This window comes from Alosa pseudoharengus, unplaced genomic scaffold, assembly GCF_046254945.1.
Source record: "Alosa pseudoharengus isolate Yale_2024_CS ecotype anadromous, Long Island Sound unplaced genomic scaffold, YU_APseudo_1.1 YU_APseudo_1.1_scf_18, whole genome shotgun sequence".
Taxonomy (NCBI): domain Eukaryota; kingdom Metazoa; phylum Chordata; class Actinopteri; order Clupeiformes; family Clupeidae; genus Alosa; species Alosa pseudoharengus.
This window is the reverse complement of record NW_027468650.1, coordinates 2,463,685-2,467,694: the sequence shown is the minus strand read 5'-3', so window position 1 is coordinate 2,467,694 and position 4,010 is coordinate 2,463,685. Positions and strand designations below refer to the sequence as shown.

The 4,010-nt window shown below is 45.4% G+C and overlaps 1 protein-coding gene across 2 annotated transcripts in view; it reads left to right on the top strand.

The window, feature by feature from the left end:
* Positions 1-1,693: 1,693 nt before the first annotated feature.
* LOC143130828 (uncharacterized) overlaps positions 1,694-4,010 on the top strand; it is a 91,201-nt gene continuing 88,884 nt past the window's right edge. For both annotated transcript variants that reach the window (XM_076290052.1, XM_076290051.1), the window contains exons 1-2: positions 1,694-1,747; positions 1,864-1,935. The gene's annotated coding sequence lies outside the window, so the exon portion shown is untranslated. The remainder of the gene's footprint in view (positions 1,748-1,863; positions 1,936-4,010) is intronic.

The following is a 4,010-nucleotide window of genomic DNA, read 5'->3' as shown; positions in this document are numbered from 1 at the left end:
ATGTGACATGGCCATGGAACTTGTTGACTTAAAAACAAAAGCCTTACAAATGTAAGGAGTTGTGCTCTTAAAGGCAAGCTGAGCATAGACATTGCTCTACCATTCCCTTGTCACTCTGGAATTTGTCAAATGGCACAATTTGTTTGAACCTTGGGTCCATTTATCCACTTTTAAATATGTATAATATTACCATGTGAAAAATGTTGTTTCTGTATGGTTGCACACCATTTATGATGTAAAAAGGGTGTAATTATCCATCAAATTCAATCAGATCAGTTACAAACAATAAAATATAGACCTAAATGAAGATTTTAACAACAGTTCTATTTGCGTATGCACAACTTTTTTTTTCCATGGTAAGGATGACCTTTGCATGGAATTGCCCCAGTGTAGTTCTGTAGCCTTGGCTGTGAGAACAGTATGGTAGCAGTGTAGCTCTGTAGCTTCGCCTGTGAGAACAGTAAGATGGTAACAGTGTAGCAGTGTAGCTCTGTAGCTTCGCCTGTGAGAACAGTATGTTAGCAGTGTAGCTCTGTAGTTTCGCCTGTGAGAACAGTATGGTAGCAGTGTAGCTCTGTAGCTTCGCCTGTGAGAACAGTATGGTAGCAGTGTAGCAGTGTAGCTCTGTAGCTTCGCCTGTGAGAACAGTATGGTAGCAGTGTAGCTCTGTAGCTTCGCCTGTGAGAACAGTAAGATGGTTGGATTTCCATTCACTTTTGCATTTGTTCATCCAGCAGACACTTGTTATCCAAAGCGACTTACAAAATGATGATTAACATTCAAGCTACATTGCAAAGGAAACTTTAGGTAGCAATACTACCAAAGATTATAGAGCGCTGCGATCTTTTGTTCTGCCTCAATAGATAATACAACTACGATGTTGATTCCCTCTATATAGATCACATGTTGCCTATCCTGAAGTAGTTAAAGGTGTGAACTTACCACAGTGCACAACACAGATCTAATTGATGTCAAATTACTTTTGCTATATTACCATGAGAGGAACTCTCTGCAATGCGTCATACCATATGATAGATGCTGCAGTTAATTAATGCTGCAGTTGATATCAAAGGTAGGGCAAGTGTGTCACCACACACACACACACACACACACACAGGTAGGGCAAGTGCTGGCAATGACTGGACATGACCCTTGGTCATCGGGCCGAGCAACTCTGCGGTCAGAGGAAACACTTTGCACAAAAGCGTTAGAGTGTCAGAGTGGACCTGCTACTCTTTTGGAGCGGAGCAACATAGGGCATTCCGCAGAGAGCAGGACTAGACAGCAGACATTCCTTCCTGTGTGCGCCAACGCTCCTGACCCCACGCTAGCGTCCAGCATGCTGCCTCACTGGCATAGCATCGGGGCGATAAAGACCCAAGTAGGGGTCTAAATCGGGAGCTTGGACTTGATAAGGAGTGAGTGAGCGGGAGTCGTACAGGACAAGTGGTCAGTCGTAGCACACAGGACCGAGGCTCAGGCTCTCACTTGGGTACAGCAATCCAGCCCAGGACTGTGCGGTTAAAAGCGGCCACTCTGCATTTTGCTCAGCATGGACATCGACATGGAAAGTTGTGGAGTAACTGCTGAGGAGACAGAGGAGACGGAGGTCCGAGAGCGTACGAGGGCAAATGAGGAACCAGAGGTCCGAGAGCGTACGAGGGAAAAGAGTTCTGGAGTAACTGTTGAGGAGACGGAGGTCCGAGAGCGTACGAGGGAAAAGAGTATTGTGAAGGAGGAGGCTGAGGTGAGCTACCATGTGTTGTGTGTTCTGTCTCAGTTGACCTCCTTATGACCTTGGCCCTCTGTCGTCGTGGCTCTGGGCCTTCAGGGTAACGCTGGCCACCTTTTCTTCCTCCTCAGGCCCCTCCGAAGCCCGTGTACGATGACCCCACCCTAGCACACGCCAGGAGGTGCAGCGTGATCCTGAGTGATGTGAGTTTGCCGCCTAGATGGCACGCCATTCAGCAGCTTTGCCCAGACGGCCGGGTTTGCTGGTGTTGTTGCCGCTGGTTACTGTACGGTTGTGGTGGTGGTGGTTAACGAGCTGGCGCCACCTGTGTTGGATTTTCAGGGGAGGGGAGAGAAATCCTTTAATAGGTTTAGAAATAGAAAACTAGCGATGAGCCTGCTGTGTTTTGCCAGCATGACTAATTGAGCTGGATTGGTGGACTGAGAGTTAGGGACGTCTTCTGAGGGTTCTGACGACTGGGGGGGGGGTGTTTAATCTCCATCTGCATGAGACTGGGGGTGGTGGTGTTTAATCTCCAGCTGCACGAGAAGCTAAAGAGAGAATAGGAAGCTAATCTCTGTTACTCTGCATGGAAGGATCTCCATATCTAGTCCAGTGGGCATCAGTTAGACTATATTCTGTGTATTCAATTTGCCCCAATTACAAAAGACAGTTAAATTATGAGACTGAGTGATTATGAGTCTTAGTGTTTTAATGCTCTTCTCTGTGTTTGTGTGCATATTAAATGCGCTGCGGATACTTTAATTCACTTTAATTAACTGTGTATTAGGGCTAAGACCATGTTGCTTTCATTTCCTGTAATAACCAAATCAGATGCTCAATTGGGTTCGCCTCAAACCAAGAGGCAGCCAGGTAGAGAATGTTGGTATGACCTCTAGTTGCCATGTGAAGAAAGCTGGCTGTTGCAGTGCTCATATTCAAAGTCATAATACATTAGTCATAGGGGGGACATTAGTCATAGGGGTACATTAGTCATAGAGAGTACATAGGGGGGTACATTAGTCATAGGGGGTACATAAGGGGGTACATTAGTCATAGGGGGTACATAAGGGGGTACATTAGTCATAGGGGGTACATAAGGGGGTACATTAGTCATAGGAGGTACATAAGGGGGTACATTAGTCATAGGGGGTACATAAGGGGGTACATTAGTCATAGGAGGTACATAAGGGGGTACATTAGTCATAGGGGGTACATAAGGGGGTACATTAGTCATAGGAGGTACATAAGGGGGTACATTAGTCATAGGGGGTACATAAGGGGGTACATTAGTCATAGGGGGTACATAAGGGGGTACATTAGTCATAGGGGGTACATAGGGGGGACATTAGTCATAGAGGGTACATTAGTCATAGAGGGTACATTAGTCATAGGAGGTACATAAGGGGGTACATTAGTCATAGGGGGTACATAAGGGGGTACATTAGTCATAGGGGGTACATAAGGGGGTACATTAGTCATAGGGGGTACATAGGGGGGACATTAGTCATAGAGGGTACATTAGTCATAGGGGATACATTAGTCATCTACATTAGTGGGTTTTGGCACGTATGTTCAGAGTAAATATTTTTGAACAATATGTGACATTTGCGACAAAAGTGCTTTTGAACCCGTTATTATTGGATGTTTTCACTACTGTGTTGAGGCTGAGAGAATAAGCCCGATCCAGAGACTATACGGCTCTGGTCAGACCTGTCATTGCTGCGGCACAACTGGCTTTATATTTGCTGGACTGGTTTTGTTGGTCCAGATATTCTTTATATTTGCTGGACTAGTTTTGTTGGTCCAGATATTCTTTATCTTTGCTGGACTGGCTTTGTTGGTCCAGATATTCTTTATATTTGCTAGACTGGTTTTGTTGGTCCAGATATTCTTTATCTTTGCTGGACTGGCTTTGTTGGTCCAGAGGTTCATCAATACACAATCATGTGCCGTCTGGACAGAGGCATCAGACTGCCATCGTAAAGTGATCATCGTAAAGTGATTATCGTAAAGTGATTATCGTAAAGTGATCATCGTAAAGTGATCGTGGCTTTTGGTTGATAGAAGTGGCACTTGCAGCTCAGTGTACTACTGACAGTTTTGAAGCACTCAGTTCATATGTAGACATGTGGTGTCCAGGTAAGCATCAAACTGTGCTTAATCACACTTTAACTAGACAGCTAAACTCTTATCTTGAGCTAAAAGTAAATATGAGTGGCCCCTCCCCCCCGGCTGCTCTGCCACCAGACTGGCCTTTCACACCTTCATTGGCAGC